This window comes from Giraffa tippelskirchi, chromosome 4 (assembly GCF_054371585.1).
Source record: "Giraffa tippelskirchi isolate mGirTip1 chromosome 4, T2T-mGirTip1v1.2.pri, whole genome shotgun sequence".
In the NCBI taxonomy this organism is placed as follows: domain Eukaryota; kingdom Metazoa; phylum Chordata; class Mammalia; order Artiodactyla; family Giraffidae; genus Giraffa; species Giraffa tippelskirchi.
Window position 1 is genome coordinate 4,693,239 of NC_137278.1, and position 22,111 is coordinate 4,715,349.

General features: G+C 54.5%; 1 protein-coding gene across 9 annotated transcripts in view; it reads right to left on the reverse strand.

Moving 5' to 3' along the window:
- Window positions 1-22,111, reverse strand: part of NTNG2 (netrin G2) — a 73,464-nt gene that overhangs the window by 45,604 nt on the left and 5,749 nt on the right. The window lies entirely within an intron of this gene.

Consider the following 22,111-nt stretch of genomic DNA (forward strand, 5'->3'; position numbering starts at 1 on the left):
GGATTCTTTACCCCTGAGTCACCATCTGCCTGGGTTCTTGCAAGAAAGGCAAGCGTGGACACACAGAGAAATGAGCTTGCGAAGAAGCAGCTGGAGGCAAGTCAAGGAAGACGCTTCAGAAGATACCAGCCTGCCTTGGTCTTCAAGGGTCAGACAAACCTTGACCTTGAACTTCCAGCCTCCAGAACCTAAGAAAATAATTTCTGTGGTTTAAGCCCACCCAGGCCCTAGCAAACTAGTATGTGTCTCACCCCAGGTGAGCAGAGGGTGGGTCAGGGTGGGAAGAACCGCCAGAAGCTCTCTCTGGGGCTCTCCTCCACCAGCCCACTTCTTGGTTAGCTGGCACCAGGTGGCATCACGCTCCTCTGCCCACTTGGAAAGTTATCCACCCAGCACTGAAGCTGTCTCATCCTCTCTCACCTCTGAGCTTTACACCCGTAGCCACTTTCCCTCTTCTGGGTTTTTACAGTCATCCCCGATGTACCTCCTCCAGGAAGCCCGCCTTGTCTGATTCATCTTTGAACCCAGTTCCCTCATCACAGGGTTGTTAGTGTGTTTATCTGGGCCAGTGTGGTGAAGCCTCCGTATAGGGCCTGCTGCTGCTGCTGCTAAGTTGCTTCAGTCATGTCCGACTCTTAGCAACCCTATAGAAGGCAGCCTACCAGGCTCCTCCGTCCATGGGATTTTCCATGCAAGAGTACTGGAGTGGGGTGCCATTGCCTTCTCCGCCGTATAGGGCCTGGACCTCAGTAAATACTCACTAGTGTGAAGTGAAAGTTGCTCAGTCGTGTCTGAGTCTTTGCAACCCCAGGAATGATACAGTCCATGGAATTCTCCAGGCCAGAATACTGGAGTGGGTAGCCTTTCCCTTCTCCAGGGGATCTTCCCAACCCAGGGATTGAACCCAGGTCTCCCACCTTGCAGGCGGATTCTTTACCAGCTGAGCCATATGGGAAGCCCAAGGGATAGTTATTATTGTCACCCTATTAATTAGTTATTAATAGAAGATAATTAGATTGATAGTAATAGATCTCATAGTGAATGTTGAGAGTATTCCTGTCCACCCCCAGCTGCTGTCAATCAGCCACACCTCACCTCTCCCCCTTCTCCATCCCCCTGCCTACCCTCCCTCACCTCCCCGCCTCCCGTGGTCCCCACTGAAGGCTGCACCAGCCTGTCTGTCATCAGGAAGACAGACGTGGCCGGCTCTGCCAAGGGATGGGGGCCCCAACCTGGTGCGGGTGCTAAGCTGCCCTAACCTGCAGGGCCCGCTGGCCCCCCGCCCTCCCGGCCCCGGGAAGCAGATGGTCAGAATCTAATGAATCAGCCTGTGAATTTACCAGCCCCGTGCCTGCTGCGGAGCGGGCTTAATCAACAGCGAGTACAATAAATAAATCCCAAGCCATCGCCAACACAATTCCCTCTCTCCTGTCTCCCTTCTTTCTCCCACCGCCCTCCCACCCCAAGGCCTCGGAATTCCATTTAACCATTTAGGGAACAGGGTGCCTCCTGCTGAAGGCGGCTTCGTGGCCCACAGTCTTTCCCAAGCACTGTGGGTTCACGTTCTCCTTTTCCTCCTGTTCTGCACCAGAGAGGATTCCGAGGAGCCAGCCTGGGGTGCAAGCCTGAGCCCCCAACCCTGAGCGCTGTGGCATCTGATGGCTGATGGCTCTGTGTGAGGGAGGGGCTGGCTGGAGGGCCAGCCCTTGCCAGCCTCCTAAGTCTGCACATTTCCACTCAGCTCTATGAGATCAGATTAACTAATGATGAAACAAACCATCAAGATAAACTGGCCTAATACCAGGGAGAAAGAGCCAGCGATGTTTGGGGCACACCCTTAACTTTTCAGGATAACACTGGAGCCATCCTTTGAAATTATCACAGGTAGTCATCGTTTCTTTAGACATTTCATGAGTATCACACACACACACAAATCTTACCCTTGATTGAAAGCCTTGGGATTTGTTCTAGAAAAGTGTAACACACCACATTTTCTTCTCAGGGGACTCATGGAACCCCATCTCCCCGGTTAGGAGCCCCTGTTCTGGGGTCAGACAGTTGGTTTTAGGGTGTGAAAGCTTTGGGCTCAATCTCAGCTCAATCCTTTGAGACTCATCCCATATCATGTGAGATAATCTGTATGAAATGCTTAGAAAAAGTCCCCAAATGGTAGCAGTTATTATTAAATAGTAGCTTCACACACACGAGGTCGAGGGCTTTCTTAGCAACCTTCCCCCGCCCTTCATGGGGAAGCCAGGAAGTTCGCACACGACACGGACCACGGTGGGGACTGCAGGCTTGAAACAGTGTGAGGATTGTGACGGTCACTGCACGCCCACCATGGTCCGGAGTGGGCTGGGCCCTCCACACCCATGCTGGCTGCATCCTCCCAGCACCCCAAGAGGTAGGTCACCTCCACTTCCCAGATAAGAAAGCGAGTAGCTGCCGCCCTAGCATCACCCAGCATCTCTGGACCCTGCAAGCATCTTAGCAAGGAAATCCTGGGGAAACCGAGCTCATCCGTCTCTACAGACACACAAAGGCAAGTCACTTGCATAGTGGGGCAGCGAGAGAGGTGAAGGGCGAGGGGAGGGTAGCCAGCCCAGACACCAGCACCGGTCAAGAACTGAGTGGAGACCAACTTCCTGCACAGACACGGAGCAGGAGTCTCCTGGACCAACTACGCTACAGAGAAACATCTCATACCAGGCTTTTCATTGAAGAGAATTTCCAACTATCTCTTAATGCTTTTGCTTCTGTGATTTTTTTTTTTTTTTTTTTTGTACAGAGGGTGCAGCTGGAGTCAGAGGCTAGGTTGTAAACACCAGAGATAAGCTACCAGCAAGACATGCCATGAAGTGGGAAAGCTGACTGTTAGGATAGCAGGAATGGAGGTGACCTGCTTGGGTCACCGCAGCCCAGACTTTGGTGTCCAAGGAGCCTGTGGACGGGCCGTCACTGGAACTGTAACCAAGTCTTAGGAGGAGGAATAAGCAGCTTCATGCAGACTAGGCTTCCCATCCAAAAGTCTTGGGACTGAATCACACCGTTGCCAGATGCTGCCAAAGCTGGTTTGGGTCTTTGCAGAGCAGCGGTGGGGCAGAAAGGGCTTTGCCCTTGGTAGCTGGGAGGACGGGTCCAGTGGCCTGGCCTCTCACTGGCCACTTGATGGGAATCACTCCGCTGCTGTGAGCCTCAGTGGCCTCCCCACCTCCGCCCCCGCCTCAGCCCAGACCTTGGCATTCCCTGGGGATCAGGGAAGCGCTGTCCAGTGAAGGGAAGTCAGTGAGGCCGAGAATGCCGACTTCAAGAGTGGCCCTGAGGATTATACCGGGTACCACGTGGCGAGCACTTCATGTGGCCAGGGCTCGTGGACAGCGGGTGTAGGGAGTGTGTCCAAGGGCCAGCCACGGCCACACTAGGCCCTGCGTGTGCTTTATCCTGGACGACGGGGTCCTTTTGCAAAGGAAGGGGACTGAGCCACGTCTCCAGGTCACAGGGCTGTGCAGTGGCCGAGGTGGGACAGGAAGCCGGGGTGTCGGGCTCGGAGACAAGTCAGGAAGCGTGTCCCTCCCCTAAAAGGAAAGGCCGCTGGCGCCCCAGGCCTACGCTGCTCCCCCGGGACTCGGGTGCCACCAGGGCACGTGGGCGGCCCCAGGGAACAGTTTAGCAGCTGACAGATTTTTTTTGAACCTGCCTGCCAGAGCTGCTGGCTGAAGTCTCATCCTCGGCCCGTCAACTTCAGCTGGGCCTGGGGCATCTCTGGGTGGGAGGCTGGATTTGGGCGGGGCGGGGGGAGCTGCCAGGAAGACCCCGGGGCCAGGGGGGCTGGGGCGAGGACACGGAGCATGGAGGTCCCGGGAGGGGCACTTAGGGGACTCAGAGCAGCGCAGAACAGGACTCAGGCAAGAGCAGACGTGGAGGGGAGCCAACCCACGCTGGGGCTCGCCCCACCCGCCCCCTCGGATGATGGGGGGTAAACTCTCTGGGGCCTGGGTGCTGACCCCAGGGGTCATGGAGTTGGGATCCCGGAGACGGACCCTGGCCCCGCGTGTGGCCCTGGGTGGGGCCTTGCGCTGTCTGTGCCTCGGTTTCCCCGTTCACAAAACGACCGAGCTCTGACTCTGACCTCCCCAGCCCCAAGCTCCTTAGCAGGGAGGAAGGACGCGGAGGCACCCCCCACCCCCTCATCCCAGGGACAAAGCCAGGGTGCCGGGGGAATTCTCTTTAACAAATGATTTCCTATTTATTGGTAAGAAAAGTTGCAGTGGGGATAAATTATTAACAAATCGGAAACGGAGATTCTGTTGGGAGCCAGTTCTAATTCTAGCTGCCCTGAGGTCTCTAATTCTCTCCTCCCTCCTAACTTGCCCACCCCCTACCCCACCTCGCTTCTCCTGTGGTTTCATTGATCCCAGTTCCGCCTCGAACTCCCCCCACCTCATCCTCCAGGCTTCTCTCCCACCCCCTTTTTGGTTTCTTTTTCGAGCAAAAGCCCTGGACAGCAGCAAGGTCACCCCTCCCTGCTTGTGAATCAGCGGAAACTGACCCGCGTGTTATTTCAGGGCCAGAGCGGCAGCTGGCCAGGGAGGCTTCTCTTGTATTTTTCGGATTTTGTTTCTCATTGCTGCCAGTTCTTCCCAGTCTGGCTGTCACTCAGGCAGGGGAAGGCATCTTCTTGGGGCTCATCCATCCCAGCAGTGAGTCTCCAGAAGCCACGGTGATGCATCATCCCCAGCCCAGACCCTGATCCCAGGCCAGCCACGGTGGGCATCTCCTGGTCCAAGGTCCACCTTGGACCCAGAGTCACGGGCCATCTCCTGAGCCTGGCCAGGCCTGGCCGTAATCAAGGAAAGCCACTTCAGTTCTGCAGAGATGAGCCCTCCACTCTGCTCCTGGCCCCCTTTCACTTCAACCCTGCCCACATTTACCTTCTCCCAGAACCTTCTGTGATTGAGACTGGACTCTGGGATGCAGGGGCCAGGCCTGGCTCACCCTTGCCCCTCCCGCCCCCAGCACTGAATTGATAAATATTTCCAAACTCTGTGAGGATCCTTGACAGTTGGCTCTAAGGATGGCATCAGTTGAGCAGTTATTCAATTCGCCTTTCCTAGGTTCCATTGCTGCAGTGCAGCTCAGAGCAGGCATCACCCAGGGAGGATGGCGTGGTTACCGAGGGGAGTGGGAAGTGACCGGCCCAGGTGCTGTTTCAGCAGCCGGGCAGGGACTTGGTTCCTCAGTCCTCCACACTGGATTCCCCACCAGACCCAGCTAGCAAGGCTTTCTGATGACCTGAGACATCGGGCCGTCCTGGTGGACAAGCTGTCCCTGAGCGGGGCAAGGATGCAATGTCAAACACTCCTTCCTACCACTACTGACCCAGAATGGCCATCCATCAGCCAAACAGCCAGAGGGGGTTGGGTGGGGTCTTGCCAAGGTGCTGTGCTGGCTAGGCAAGGGTTAATCTCTCCAGGAACTCAAAATTGTACTCCTTAAAAAAAAAAAAAAGACATGCTTCTCTTGGTCATGGGCATATGTAGATTCTTCCCACGGCCAGATTTCTAGGAACGTTCTGGGTGGGAAACTCTATTCCAGCTGGAGTGCCTGGGCTGATCCCTGTGGGCCCCCCACACTCACCTACTGCATCCCAGCACCTTGCTGGGTACCACATGACTGACCAGATCTACATGGGCATCTCTCTCAGACAAGGGATGGCACCTCCTCATTTGCATACCCCTCACGACAGGGAACTCATTACTATAAAAAGCAGATAGGCCAATCTGGACTGCTGGCTCCTTAGAAAGTTGGGCGATATATTTTGACTCGCACTCTGCACATTTCCTTCGCTTCAGACCCCCTGTCTTCTACGTGTTTATCCTTGTTTTCTCCGGTTATGCAGTAAACAGTTTCTAATTGATTAGAGAAAGGAGAGTGAGAGGCCAGATTAGCCCAGGCCCTCCTCCTCCCCCATGCTAGGAGCTCAAACGCTTTCCCACCAGGGCCAGCGGGCGGCTCAGCCGCTCCTCCCCGCCTCCTCCCTGTGCACACAGACTCCACCTGTTCATCCAAGGAGCCACCCGCTGGCAGCTGTCCGGGCCTCCCTCCGTCCCCGCCAGCCCACCCCCACTCCCCATCGGAGGCTCTCGCCACCCAAACAGCCCAACGCTTTTGTCGAACGCTGTTTTAAAAAAGTAAATAAAAAGTACATCGGGAGAGAGGGAACGACGAAAGAGAGAGAAAGCAGGGATGGGGTTGGGGTGGGGAGGAGGCGGGGAGGGTGCAGAGAGGCAGAAAAGCTGCATTCAGAGAAGCTGGGTGAAGTGCATTATTGATTCAGGACTTAGAAAATGCTTAGAGCGAGGGAAAAGCGCCCTGCTCTTTAAAAGCTTGTGCAAAGCAGAAGCTAGACACCGGCAGCCTTCCCAAAGAGGGCCTGCTCTGCTGACATGAATATTTTATCACGGAGGGGGAAGAAAAAGTGGCCTGGAGGATTCAGTGCCGGGTGGGGGTGGGCGGCAGGGTGGCCCCCTCCGAGGGGCCAGGCTGGGGTGCCCAGGGGAGCCGCCCTCCCCAGACCCCGCGGCCTTGCAGAGCCCCTCTCCGGCTCTCTGCAAGCTGCCCCTGGCTTTCCTGCTGAAGAGCCATGGGGCCCAAAAGAGGCCCAGGACTGGTGGGGACACCGGCTGAAACGGGGGGAGCCCAGGAGGGTCCCAGTGGGTTGAGGTTGACCATTTGTCGAGCCTGGCAGCCGCCTCCCCTAACCTTTGCCCTGTCCACCCCCTGCCCTGCCACCCCCTTGGCCTCCCCACCTCCACCCGCTCTGGAGAACTGCCCCCACCCACCGTGTTTCAGCTCCTGAGACACCCCAGAGCACTGTCTCCATAAATTCCAGACCCAAGCTGGTCCAGGCTCTGCCGGCCTCGCCCACCTATTTCACTCCTGTCTTCTTGTTTCCGTTTTTCTTTTTTAAACTTCCCTGCTGAGTCTTTTCCTTAGCCCCAGGCATGGAGACCAAGATTTTTTGGGTGAAATTTCCTTTCCTCTGGTCTAATAATTTTCAAAAGGAAGAAATGGAGGCACTGATAGGTTAGAAAACCTATTCAACATCTCTTTGCTGAGAAAAGGGCAGAACTGGGGTTAGAAGCTTGAAAATAATAGACTCTGTCAAGAGCCCGCTGTGCTACCCTCCTGCTTCCCTGGTGTAGCGTCGGTCCTTGGTTTAGGGAAGATGAAATGAATTTTGTGCCGTGGATGTCTTTGTCTGCAAAATGTATACAGGACTTCCCTGGTGGTCCAGTGGCTCCGAATCTGCCTGCCAGTGCAGGGAATGAGGGTTCAATCCCTGGTCCAGGAAGATCCCACATGTCGCCCGTGTGCCATCACTCCTGAGCCTGTGCTTTAGAGCCTGAGAGCCACAGCTGCTGAAGCCCGAGGGTCCTAGAGCCAGTGCTCCGCAATGAGAGAAGCCCCCACAATGAGAAGCCCACACGCCGCGACTAGAGAGCAGCCCTCACTTGCCCAAACTGGAGAAAGACCCCATTCAGCAACGAAGACCCAGCACAGCCTAAACAAATAAATTTAGAAAATTAAAACACAAGCAAAACTCTAACAGATCATTTTATGGTCCTCTTGAGGCCAACTTCCCACCTTATTTTGGATCCTCAAGTTTCCCCCTCCTTTCTTGAACCTTACCAGCTCAGCCTTGCCCACCCCCATCCCATCTGGGCTTTTCCACCTCTGTCCGAAGCTCCTCCTCTCCCCTCCTCTGCAGGTGTCTGCCACCCTCCCTTCCTCCAACAACACCCCGGCCGGCCACCGTGCCCTTCCTCGAGAAGGGCATCTCATCAGTTTTCCTTGGCGACTTCTTCGGTTAATTACGGTGTGGTCCCTCCCCACTGTGTGCTCCGTGAAGGCAGGCCGGGGCCTGTCACATGCAAGATGCTTAACTAAGGTTTGCAGAGTGACTTCCCCTCCCCGTCGTGGGTCCCCTCTCTGGATCCTTCGCGTTGGGAAGGTGGTGTTGGGAGTGGACGCAGCACCCAGACGGATGGGACCTGCCTGAACCAAGAGCCACAAGTCAAGGCTTTCGAGGTTTCTTCTTGTTGGTCTCTGAGGAGTCCAGGAACGGCCAGGTAGAGGAAAGAGAAAGCAGTGTCTGGGTTTGCCCCACCCCCGGCATACCTGGACAGATGCACTGCTCTATGGATGAAGCCCTTTGGGGGAATGGGAGTGGCAAGGCTGAGCCTGTAAGCTGTCATTCATTTACTCCTTCACTTATTCGACAACGATCTCTAATGTCCTCTGTGTGCAAGGTGGCCCTGAGGAAGCAGTCATCAGAACTGGCTGTCCGTCAAAATCCTTGGGAAGAAGAGGGGGATAAGAATATTTCTGGGCCCTAAGACTGGAAATTCTGCTCCAGATTGAAAATGAACCAACCTACCAACCAACCAATTAAAACCTGCTGCGGTGACTCAGATGCCTGGCCAGGTTGGGACGCCTGGTACAGCTGATCCAAAGAAGGGCTTGTGAACAGTGATGTCGGCCCAGCTGTCACCATCATTCCTGCTTTATAGGTGAGGGGACTGAGGCCCCCAGAGGCCAGGCACTGACTCAAAGTCATATCTGTAGTAACCTGGGCACTTTTACCCCTTATGGAAGCATTTTTAAATATTTATTTATTTGTGAGGCTGCAAGGGGTCTTAGTTATGGCATGTGGGACCTTCGATCTTCCTTGCAGCATGTGGGATCTTTAGTTGCGGCATGCGGGATCTAGTTCCCTGACCAGGGATTGAACCCAGGCTCCCTGCATTGGGAGCGCTGAGTTTTAGCCACTGGAGCACCAGGAAGTCCCCCTTATGGGAGCACTGACCACTGTGTTGTGATCCCTCAGAGTATGGCACAGATGACAGACCTGGAGGGGAACTGGCTGGGAGGGTCAGGAAAGCTTCTGGAGCAGGTGGGATTGCAGAAGGACAGGCCCAGAAGGATGGGTGGACTGGATATGGACAGGTGGAGGGAGACCTGACCAGGCTGTGAGGAGGATGCCCGATGTAGCAGGATCCGCAGAATCATGCAGGAGCCGTGGGGAGAGAGGGGTTAATGAGTTGGGTTGGACCAGGAGCCTGGTGGGGAGCTGGAGATAAGGCCAAAGGGGAGGCCTGGAGCCAGCATGCAGCCTTGACATTTAGCAGCTGCAGGGAAAGCCCTGATTCTGGCTGGGCAGCCTCCTTCCAGAAAGAGAGGGTAAGAACCTGGGAACACAGGGCAAGGCAGGAGCCAGCGCCCTTCAAGTCCCAGGAAGCCACAGCAAGGATGGGGTGCCTGAAATTTGGATGTAAGGAAACTTCTGAGAGCAAGCTCTCTTCCCCTCTGGTCTTTGAATTAAAACAATAAAAAATAAAAAAAGATACTTAAGATTGAAAGACAAGATGCTTCTAGCTGGAAGGGAATCAGTGTGGTCCTGGCCAAGACTGAAATTTGGTTCTCAAACTTGGCTGTATCCTGGGACCACCTGGAAAGCTTGAATAAATCCTTAGCCCAAGCCCACCCAAGAGTCTCTGGGGTAGGTGGTGGGGCTTCAGTCCCAGCAGGTTGGGGGGATGTTAAGAGCCCCCAGGAGGGCCCACTGACTGGCTCAGCTGTGGTAGGGGTGCCTGGACGGAGCCAAAAGTCTGCACAGCTCCCTGGGCCTGCCTTCTCCACTCCTCTGGAGGCCCAGCTGCCCGTCCTGGGTTTGGGGCCTTCAGGAAGGGGTCCCAAGGGTTAGGAGACATGGAGCTAAAGAAAGAGAGAGCCCAAACCTGAACCCCCATTCCTGCTGTGGAAACACCCTGACAGTGGTTCTCATGTTGACTCACCTGGGGGCACCCCAGACAAACCACATCAGACTCTCGGGGGTAGGTCCCTTCCCAGGCGTTAACCATTAGGCTTCCCAGGAGACTCCCATGTGCAGCCAAGGTCCAGGCCACAGGCCAGAGGACCCTGCGATGGGACATTTCTCCATCTTGGGGCGGCCCCTGGCTCCCCGCCCCGCTTTCCTTCCCTTCCTCACCCCCACCTCCCTGAGGCAGGGAGGCAGCCAGTCCCTTGGGGACCTCAGGTGGGTGGGGGAGGACTGCCCGGTTCAGGCAGATGCCTCGATTCCCCTCCTCCCCCACACTGCACTCCCCTCTATTTTTAGGTCCATTATTGTCCATTCTTGGGTGTATTTTTTTTTCCACTCCTTCCCAGAAAAAAACAGATCAGATTCCTCCAGGCAAAGCCATCTCGTCTCCCCTGGAGCTGGTACGTGGGGGCACGCACGCAGCCAAATAGACATGAAATAAGTGAATTACCAAATAAGTGGATTAGCAGACTCCGTGGTGTCTCAGAGGACAGAAGGGGTGGGTAAAACGCTCTGGTCCCTCCTCCCCAGCCCTCCTTCCTCCGGCAGCCAGGGTGTGCTGGGGGAGGAGAGGCAGACAGGGACGGTACACCCGACATGTACATGAGCGCACACACACATAACCACCACCTCAATCTAACCGTGAGAGAGACTCAGGGCACCTCAGGGCAGCTAAGCAGCCCGGTTAGGAGCCGGGCACTGGGTCCAGGCAGCCGGGGGTGGAGGCGCCAGGCTCCTCTACTTAGAAGCTGTGTGACTTTGGGCAAGTGGCTTAACCTCTCTGAGCCTTGGGTTCCTCATATGCAAAATGGATCTAAATATAGGATCTGTTCTTAAGTGTCCCCGGAGGGTTCAACGAGCTACATTAGGTCGAGGGCTCGGTATGCAGTAGGCACTCACTAAATGTAAGCTGTTGCTGGTCTGAGGAGCTTCCCAGATGGCTCAGTGGTAAAGAGTCGATGCAGGAGACATGAGTTCGATCCCTGAGTCGGGAAGATTCCCTGGAGAGGGGAATGGCAACCCACTCCAGTATTCTTGCCTGGGAGATCCCTTGGACAGAGGAGCCTGATGGGCTGCCGCCCACGGGTCGCAGAGAGTTGGACACAACTGAGTGACTGAGCTGCACACTGCTGGTCTGGAGAGGTGGGTCAAGAAGATGCTCAGACAACAGGACCAGTCAGTCGAAAAGACAAACGGTGGTTTTCCTGAGTTTAAGGGCTCCCAGAGGGACCCCAGGGGCCCAAGGGTGGACTCAGAGTGGTCTGGGGAGCCTGTGAGGTTTGCAACTGTGTGTGTGTGTGCATTGTTCTAGGAAGAGCACCCTGGATTCTCAAAGGGGCTGTGACCCCTCCAGAGTAGGAGGCCCTGCCCTGGGCTTTGGGGGCTGAGGTGTGGTGGGGTACTGCCTTTGTCCACCCCGTCTGGGGCCCCAGGTGCCTGGGATGTTACTGCTCTCTTCACGCCTCTCCGTCTTCCTCTCTCTAAGTATCAAAGTCCCGAAAGCCAGAAGCAGAATCTGGGGATGCAGTGTGCTGGAGGGTGAATACGCGGACCCCTTCTGGGGAAGGCAGGGAATTTACATCCCAAGTGGGGCGAGACCCGAGGGCACCCAGCCCCTGGCAGTCAATCCAGTGTGGAGCTCAGACCCAGCTCGATGCCGGCCACAGAGCCGTTGGCCAGGGGTTCTCGATCGTGCCTGGGCCGGGGACAGGGGGTGTGCCCTGTGGCCTGCTGGCTTCTCCTTCCGCTGTCACCTGCCTTTGCTATCTCTAGATGCCCCAGCCAGAGGGGACAATTTGAGGACCTGCAGTCCCCCGAATGGGCATCGTGAGTTTTCTGTGGGCTCAGGTAGAGGGGGCGCTGCCACGGCTGATGGGGGGGCCCCAGGTTACCCAAGGCTCCATCTCTCATTCACCTCCTTTTCACCTTTGGCCTGACAACTGATTTCTGTTGTCAGATTTCTGCTACGACTGAGGGGCAATGCCCAGGTCGAGTTTCATTTCCTTTTATTTCCCTGGTTGACACTTGGAGTCGGACAGACAACTCAGGCAGCAGAAGGAGCTGGAGGGACCGAGGGGGTCCTAATGGTCTCAAAGCCCCCAGGACAAACTGCTGCGAGAGAAGGGTGTCTGGTCCTTGAAGATGGGCCCAGGGCCCTTTAATAGGAGGGGGCAACTCTGAAAGCCCCAGGCGTAGATCTGAGGGACCCATAAACTCGGATTTAATTCCTTCCTACCCATGAGACCTTGAGAGGTGAGGTGACCCTTCCGGGGCTGCACCTTGGGACCGTGGGTCCCCGCGGACAGCCAGTCAGACTTTCGACAAGGCAGAATGGGACCGTGGCCAAGGCCCCAGAGACAGGTCCTGGCCTTGCCACTGCTGTGCAAACTTGGGTAAGACTCTGCACCTCTCTGAGCCTCCCTCTCCTCATTTGCAATATACCAGACAGGAGAGCCTGGTGGGCTGCCGTCTATGGGGTCGCACAGAGTCGGACACGACTGAAGCGACTTAGCAGCAGCAGCAGCCCCCGTGTTGTGGACAGACACAAATGCTACGCACGGTGCTTTGCAGGGTGCCCGGCGCACAGGGAGGCCTCAGGAAATAGCAGATTAATCCTGAGGGGGGGGCGGGCAGGAAAAACACCAGCAGGCGGTGAGACATGAGACACACGAGTGTATCCCCAGCTCTTGGTTCCTGAAGCTCCCAGCTGAGGGCTGGGCTCGGGCCACACACACCCCACTCCTGATGGCGGAAGGTGACCACCAAGGCTGACTTTGCGGTGACCCCTAACATTCTGCCCACCAGCCTGCCTCCCCCCCGGCCTGGCCCGCCTGCCACAAACATCCCCTTCTGGTCCACCTTCCATGGCGCTGCCACAGCAAGAACCACGGCTTGTGGGCGGGTCGGGGCAGAGGCCTTTAGAAGGCCCAAGGCCTACGAGAGCCGACTCTGAGCAGGACTGGGTCACGGGAGGCTGCACACAGGCGGAGAGGTTGCCTTCAAAGGCCAGAGAGCAAACTCTGACCTTAAGGCCACACCCGCCCTGAAGGTACCGCTCAGACACTTCTTGGGAGGCCAGCTACCAAACGCTGCCACAGCAAAGACCCAGCAGGGCCAAGAAAAAAGAAAACTCAACAGACAGACAAACAAAAAACCCCAAAGGGCACAATCCAGAGAGCGAAAGATGATCTGTAGAATGGGGGAAATATTAGCAAATCATATACCTGATAAGGATTTAGTATCTGGAATATATTAAAAAAACACCTACAACTCAACAACCAACAGACAGCCCAATGAAAAACTGGGCAAAAAGACTTGAATATACATTTCTCCAAAGACGTACAGATGGCCCGTGAGAACGTAATGCCAGCATCATTAGTCAGCAGAAAAATGCACCTCAAAACCCTAATACAATACGAGTTCATACCAACTGGTTAGCCATTATAATAAAAAAGAAAACTGGAAAGTTACAAGTGTTGGCAGGGACTCGGAGAAATTGGACCCCTTGTAACGGTGCTGGTAAGAATGCAAAATGGTGCAACTGTTCTGAAAAACAGTTTGGCAGTTGGTCAAAAACTTAAATCTAAAATTACCACGTTGTGTGTGTGTTAGTTCCTCAGTCGTGTCCTACTCTCTGTGACCCCAGGGACTGTAGCTCACCAGACTCCTCGGTTGATGGAATTCTCTAGGCAAGAATACTAGAGTGGGTTGCTATTCCCTTCTCCAGGGGATCTTCCCAACCCAGGGATCAAACTCAGGTCTCCCGCATTGCAGGCAGATTCTTTATCATCTGAGCCACCAGGGAAGCCCAGTGTGACCCAGCAATTCCCCTCCTAGGTATAGCCCCAAGAGAAATGAAACCATATGTCCACACAAAAACTTGTACATAAATGTTCATAACAATATTATTCATAACAGCCAAAAAGCAGAAACAATCCACATGCCCCTAATGAATGGATAAAGAAAATGTGGTAGAGTACACGATGGAATGTTATTCAGCAAGAAAAAGGAACAAGGTACTGGTACGCGCTATAATATAGATGAAGCTCAAGAATATGATGCTGAGTGAAGGAAGCCAGATTAACAAGTCACACCTTGTCTTATTCCATTTAAATGACGTGTCTGGAATGGGCAAATGCTCGAGATAGAAAGCAGACTAATGATTGCTGGGCTGGGGACAGAGGAGTGGGGAGTGGCTGCTGATAGAGATGGGATTTCCTTTCAGAAAATGATGAAAGTGTCTTGGAAATAGAGATGTTGGTTGCGCAACATTGTGAATGTGCTAAATGCCACTGAACTGTACATTTTAAAATGGCTAGAAAGGCAGATTCTATGTTTTATATATTTTACCCCAACTTTTAAAAAAGTAATGGTTAATTTCATGTTATGTGACTATCATTGCAATTTTTTTTAATTAAAAAATATTTTTAAAATGCCTTCATCACAAGAAAATAAAATTGTAACTGTGAGTATGTGGTGATAGACATAAACTAAACTTAGAGTGGTAATTCTTTCGTAATAGTTTTTTGTTTTTTTGGCCACATGTGGGATCTTAGTTCCCCAATCAGGGATCAAACCCACGCCCCCTGCATGGGAAGGGCAGAGTCTTAACCACTGGACCACTAGGGAAGTCCCTCCTTTTGCAATACATACCTATATCAAATCATTCTGCTGTAAACCTAAAACTAATACAATGTTCTATGTCAATTACACCTCAATTAAAATTTTTTAAAAGAATTTAGGAGTAGACACCAAAGGGAAATGATGTGATGTACAATTATATCTTTAGCACTCAGCTTTCTTTTTCCTTGTTTTGATTTTCTTTTAATAGAATACTATAATAAAGGGATTTGAACTTGAAAAAAAAAAAAAGCCCAGTGCTGTGCTGAGCACAGGAAATGCATTCAGAGCCCCTCTATCTGCACCGGAGCCCCCAGTTTTGTGAGTTTTGACCAAGTCTGAACCCCGGCATAGATTTTCCCCAAACTCTGAGAACGCATCTACGATCGCACAGCGACGCTGGATGAAGTGGCTGACCTAGCCAAACCTCGCTGCACAGCTGGGGAAACCTGGCTAAGGGGCTGGCGGGGTGCAGCACCGCCCAGCCCCCATCCTTCACTATCTCTGCTCTGACACACCACTCCCTGGCCCCCGCCACCCTGACAGCAGTTGGTGTGTGCTTGGGGAATTAGAAACACATTTTCATATATTTAAGCAAATCTGCTGTGATGATTGAAAAAAAAAAAAATCAGAACCTGGAAACCAAAGCCGAACAGAACCATGCATCATCTGCTGTTTCCCAGTTTCTCCATCACTCTGGTTCCCTCCAGGAAGGAGCCAGGCCTCCTCGTGGGCCAGGTGGGACCTAGCCAGGCCTGAGGCAGGAGAGCCTGGGGTCTGGGCTGTTGGTCAGGAACACAGCCTGGACCCCCTTCCTGGGGTGGTGATGGCTGGCTGGTAAGGGGGAGGGGCTGCAGATTGGCATCTGCTCCTTTGAGCCTGCCAAGCTCCGTTCCAGCTCCAGGACTTGCATGCCCTGTGGGCCTCCTCGGGTCGGTCTCTGCCTGCCCAGTGCTCCTTTCCTCCGCCCCTCTTCCCCTGACACCCTTGGTCTAATCCCTCTGACACTAGAAAGCGGTTAGGAGCCAGGCAGAGAAGGCTGAATCCCAGCTCCACCAACAGTGGGCCTTGGGGAGCCTTGGTCTATTTCTCCATCCAGGGCACAGTGACAGCCCCGCCCACAGGCTTACAGGGCAGGGGCTTTGATGAAACCAACAGGCCAAGTGGCCTGTCCCCTCCCCTTCATCCACACGCTCTCCCCCAATGTCACCTGGACCCCCTTCCTGTACCTCCGAATTGCGATTCCTTCTGCTCCCACCATCGTTCTTCTGAATCCTTCCAACCCCTCAAGGTCACAAACCACCCTGGTGCCCAGCCCTCCACCTCTGGAATCCCAAAGCACACTAGCCAAACCTCGTTGCACAGCTGGGGGAACCTGGCTAAGGGGCTGTTGCCGCGCGGAGACTCTGGCGGGGTCCAGCGCCGCCCGGCCCACATCCTTTGCTCTCTCTGCCCTGACACCCACTCCCTGGGCCCCGCCACGCTGCCAGCAGCTGGTGCTTGCTCCACAGCACACTCACACAATGGGTTCCTGGGCTCCTCTTCTGTTAATGTCTACTTCTACTCCTTGTGTCTCTCAAGCTAAATTCTAGACTGAGGGTAAAAAAAAAATCCCTTTTTGGGAATCTTCATTTTACACCAGGCTCCCAGCTAGGGGCTTTCCATCCCTTGTCTCATCTCACCCGGACAACCATCCTTTGAGATCGTGTTTTGCATCAGCCCAATTTTCAGATGAGAAAACCGAGGCTCAGAGCATGAAGGACTTATCCAAAGTCCCACAGCCCAGAAGGGAATGAGATGAGCTCCCACTCACCCGGTCCTGACCTCAACTTCTCATCCACAGCCGGGGTCGCCTGCCTGTCTGTCCATCCATCCACCCCCTGCTTCATCATCACACGTGGAACTTGAGGCAGCTTGTGTTAAACGCACATTGAAGCAGAAAAATGAACATATGTGAAAAGCCAGGGCCAGGGGATGTAGAGAGGCAGATGAGCCCGGGGAAGGTGGGGTGCATAAACTGGAAAGTTCTCGAAGCTCTAAGTCTGACACTCTTTGGAATGATGTCTCCTCCAAGCCCTTTCCCTTCCCCTAGGCACTCCAGAGGCTCTGCCCCCTACCCTCCTTGGGGTGTCTGGACCGAAACTCCTTCCCTTGAAAAAGTAAGAGGCCAGGATTTCAGCCTCGGGGCCCTAGCAGGCAGGGCTGTCCCCATCCTGTCACTAGTCTGCTCCCCGGGAAGGAGGCTTCACCAAGCAACAAGATGTCATGCATGGAACTATTCTTGTCCCAGGCTGGGACCTGCCTCGGGCATTTCAAGAGACTGAGCGGCTTTAACTAAGGGCTGGGTGAAGCTCAGTTTCCAAAATCCCTTCCTGCGTAAGGACAGAGCTCCTGCTATCAGCTGATTGAAAACCTCACAGAACAGGGGCGTAAATGGGGAGAAGTGGAGGCTTTGGGTGCTTCCTCTGTCCTGATCGAAACCCTAGTTCTTCCTATAATACTCAGCCCTAATATCTCCTCCTCTGAGAAGCCTTCCTGGATCACACTGTCCTTCCACCCACCCATCCTTTGGTTCAGTAAATGCCTGCTGAACACTGACTGAACCGAAAGGGAGGGATGCGAAGATGAACAAAGCAGCCATGCCCCCGAGGAGCTTCCAGCCCAGTAGGGAGGCAAACATCAGGCGTAGAATAATGAGCATGGATTGAGCATCCATATGTGTATTCTATCAATAGCCCTATTTAAGGAAATGAGACTCAGAGAGGTTAAGCCTCATGCCAAAGGTCACACAGCAGGGGATTCCAACCTCTACCTCTCTGCCTCTAGAGCCTGAGCTCTTAACTAGGAGGCCACATCTGTGAGCTTAAATGACAAGGATGCGGTCAGATGAGGTCTTTTAACCCGCCTGGGCTAGGGAGTCAGGAAAAGCCTCCTGGAGAAGGTGAGTTCCAGCCTGAACCTTGAAAAAGGAGCCTGGGTTATCTAGGTAAGCGCAAAAGCCTCGGACATGAAGGAAGCAAAGACATTCCAGATAGAGGGTAGAGGAGGTGGGAAAATTTTGCGGGAAGCTGGAGCTGGGAGGGATGGGCGGGGCCAGAGGTCGGGGTGGGGAGGGGATGCACCTTCATCCTTTGCAAGCTCCTTACACCAGGCGTCCATCTCACCCCCTCAGTGTTAGTTGGTTGCCACCCTGAACACCTGCCCTGTTTCTCTCATTGTCTACTTAGATTTGCAAGAGTTATCTTACTCCCCCCCTCCCCCGTGACAGCTGCGCCTGGCATGAGGTCAGCCCTGGAAACGGGACAGGAGGGGTGTGATGGGGAGAAAGGGGGAGGCCGGAGAAGGGTGTTTCCCAGGCTGTCCTCCGTGGGTTTGGGGCCAGAACGCAGGGGGAGAGGGGACCCAGGCCAGTGAGCTTGGTGCTGGTGACCTCAGCGCCGCTGGATGGAAACATTTCATGAACATCATGGTCTGGCAGAAGGCGGGGTATCTGTGACCTTGATTGCACGGGGTGTTCAATGTCATTGTGGGGAAGGGCTTGAAGTCTCCAGGACCCACCTGCCACCTGAGTTATCACCCCAGCAGACCCCCTGGGGGAGGGATGGGGGTGGTATTGGTTCTTTATCTGGGTAAGCTGAGGCACAGAGAAGGCAAAGCAGCTTCTGAGAAACACGCGTGCTCTGGGTTTTCCTGTATGTCAAGACCCTGGAGTCTCTGTGTGTTGAAGTCTCCTTAGATGAAATGTGTAACATTCACCTATTTCACCATGGAAAAGTCAAGATGCTCAAGACTGGATCAACAGCACTATCAAGCCTCATACTAGGAGAGAATTGGCAGAACTCTCTAAGCACTTGCTGATACGCTGAGAGAACCACTTTCTTCTCCCAGCAAGCTGGAGAGGTGGGCAGGCAGCCATCATCACGTCCCGTTACTGGTGGGGAAACGGAGTCTCAGAGACTTGCCCCAGATCACTCAGCCCATAAGCAGCAAAGCCGGGATGCAAGCTCAGGTTTTTGGATTCCAGGCTTGAAGCTTTTGTCTGGATAGCATGACACCTTTCCAGAACCTTCCTCTGGGTCTCCAACATTCAGAAATCTGAGCTCCCAGCTTCACCCCTCACTCCAGGACCCTTGCTCCTCCTGCTGTCTGCCTTTCTCCTTCAACAGTAGTGACACCCCCTTACGCTGCAAAGGTCCTGTGGGAACCGCAGGTCTCCCTGCTCATCATCAATAATAAGTATCACCCATCACTGACAGATTACGTACGGCAGTGTTCCTCAGTGCATACGTTGTGTGCATCTGAATTACCTGAATTTCCTGTTAAAATGCAGCTTCTGGCTTCATGGGTCTGGGGGGCGTGGTGCCCAGGACCCAGTATTTCTAACAAGGTGCATCTCGGGAGGACAGCTTGGGTAGTGAGTGGGTAGCCAGCAGTAGGGCCATTTTCAGCATCACCTGCCTGGTCTGTGCCCCCAGCTCTCTTTCCTCACCATCTCTCTCCTGAGACTCAAGGGACAAGGACAAGGTTTCCCCCTTCCTTTCATGGCTGTGCAGGTGGCTGATGGGCAACTTCTCTTTCAGAGCGCCGTGGGGCTGCTCCGCATCCTCAAGGGGTCCTGCGAGAGGCTGAGAAGCCTTTGCCTCCTTCTCTCTCACTCTGCAGACTCAGCAGGCTGGCCCCCTCCGGCCAGGCACTGGGAGTCAGAGGTGGGAGGGTGCCCGCCATCTCCCGCAGCCTTCATTGAAATTTCGCCCTTGCCCAAGAATCTTTGGTTGAGAGCTCAGCCCTATTAATTCTCATTGTGCATTTAGAGCCAATAGGTTTTTATTTATTCATTTATCTTGGTCTTCCTCCTCCCTCCCCTTCCTCACCGGGCTGGAATTTACAATTCAGGTCTCAGGTGGCCTTGCGGAAGGACAACGAGTCCAAGGCCGGGAGAGTCTGCACGCTGAAGCCTGCAAGGGGCAATCGCCCCCCTACCCCCACCCCTGGCCCCTGGTGCACCCTCAGGATGCTTCAGGGCTCACGCTCTGTTCTGGATGGATGTTGCAACAGGCCCAGCACTCACCGCAGGAGGGATGCCAGGAAACAGGGACCCACTGGGCAATCCTGAGGCTCAAGTGGGGCTGAGGACCGCCTGGGTACCACTAGGGCGCCCCCTGGTGGCTTGTTAAAACCACCGGCCAAGGCTAGAGGAATTAATAGCTTCCTGAGCACATATCCAACTGCCTGCTGCCCTGAGACTAGGAATACAGGGCAAGGCACCCTCAAGGCTGGAGTGGGGCAAAGAAGCAAAGGGCTGGACACCGCAGAGGGCATAAAAGCCACAATAACAAGCAAACAACAGCTACCACACCTTGAGCACCTACTATGTGCCGGGACTCACATGGCTGGGCTGTGTCCTCTCCCCAGCACTGTTAACATGCCTTCAGCAGCATCATCTCGACTTCACAGAAGCTCAGAGAGGGAAGGCTGAGCCACCTGGTGCGTAAGCACAGGCCCTGCCTGGCTGTGCACAAGTTTCCGGCCTGCCCTCTAGACCGAGCGACCTTGGCGGGATTTAGCCAATACTTTCTAATCCCTAAAATGGGATTAGAACAGTCACCACCTTGGAGCATCCTGGAGATGATTTAATGAGACACGCACAGACCCTGCTCAGGGAAGCTGCGGTAAATAGCGAGGCGGGGGTTTGAATCCATCTGGATGTGACCCCCTCCTCCTGCAGAAGCAGCCTGGGCGGTGTCCCCAGCCCCATTGGCTGCACATGCGTGATCAAAGGCAGAGCCGGATGGCAGCCCATCATGAAACATTTAAGTCCACCAGGCTGGTGTTGGGACACCGAGGACCCACCTAGCAGAGGAAGGTGGAGATGCCGTTTATCCACCACCACCCTCCTCACCATCTTCCCAGGAGAGGACAGGAAGGCGACAGAAGGTCCTTCCACAGCCCAGGGCTCCAGGACCCAGGCTGGGCAGCATCAGGACTGGGGTGGGGTGACCAGCCCACCCCAGCAGCTGTGCTGGGTTCTCTGTGTGAGAATGGGGGCAGGGCGGAGACCCAGGGCCCAGGGCTTCCTGAGCCAGCCTTGGCCAGGAGAGGGCCTCAGCCTTGCACCTGATGGTCATCCCCACTCCTCGGGCCTTGACCAGAAACTGGTCCAGTGATTCATGACTTTGCCACCCACTCCATGCCCCCACCCCCAGCACATTAAGATCACGATGACTATTTAAAAGAAGAAATATAGTCAAGACTCTAACACAAGAGGCAGCGGTTGACTCTGCTCTGGGAGTCGAGTGGAGAAGTCTTCACATGAGCTGGAGCGGGCACTCAGCCTGAGATGTGGATCAGAGCTGGGCTCCCCCAGTGCTGACCTTGGCCCCGACCGTCAGGGGCCAGCCCCCTTGCCCATCCCTGAGCCAGTGAAGTCCTGGGGTCCTCAATGACGTAGGACCAGCCAGTCTCTGGCTCCTGGCCCTGCGCTGCCTTTTCCTTCCATGTTTCCCTCTCTCCCCAGCTGGGGCCGGCCAGCCCGCCCACCACCCACAGTGACAGCCTCCTGACTACTGACCGTCCCAGTGGGAACCTACCTTCCCAGGCTGACCGCTCTGGGATAGGATCCAAGCACCCCGTGGGACTGAGCCATCCTTAGGAGCCCGGTAGGGACACCCACTCAGTCCATCCATAGACCCAGAGTGCTGAAGGCTCCCCCAGGACACATGGAGGCAGCAGCCACCCAAGGATGACACCGAGCCCTTCCTGTGGCTTCTGCAGCCTGGCTTCCCTGTCCAGCCTCCTGCCTGGCCCATGGCCTTCAGGGCTCTGCCCAGCGGAAGGCATCTTTTGAGAGGCAGATCAGCTCAGTGACTCTGGAGCCAGATGTTCGCATCAGAGCTTTACCACTTCCCGGGCTGTGACTTTGGGCCTCAGTTTCTCCATCTGTACAATGGGAATGACAATAGCTAACATCTAAGAGCACTTGCTCTGTGCCAGACCCTAGTCTGAGCATTTTAGGGTGAACTAGCTCACTAACTCCTTAGAGTGACCTGAGTGTGTGCTGAATGTACACACTTTATGGGACAGCAGCTCAGAGATGCCACCAGTCCAGAGGTCGCTGCCTGAAACTGTGTGACAGAGAATCAACCCAGCTGACCTGAGCGAGGACTCCAAGGAATGACTCGTATTGAACTTTCAGCCCCCACACTCGGGGGCTGGCATAAATGACCCCCTCTGTTATTATTGTTATTGTTAATGGAGTACTGATATACCCTGTGGCTCTTTAACTAGAGACTCAAGAGACACTACCTGAAAGCCTCCTTCCCCGACTTAACCAGTGACTGTGGTCACCGCACATCGTGATGGAATTGGAAAGGGTGCCGTCTTCACCAGCCACCCTGATCGGATCCCTTCCTTCCTCCCTTACAAATCCCTCTGTGCTTCCACCAAACCTTCCCCTGCAAAGGGCGCTTGGCCTCTCTTTGCCTGGCAAATTGCTTGCTGGATTGGACTGGGTGGACCAGGAGGTGGCCCCCTGAAGGGATGAACAGGGGGAGGGCAGAGTGCAATCTTGCAAATAGCACCTTGCTTGCTCGCCCAGATGCTGACTTTCTA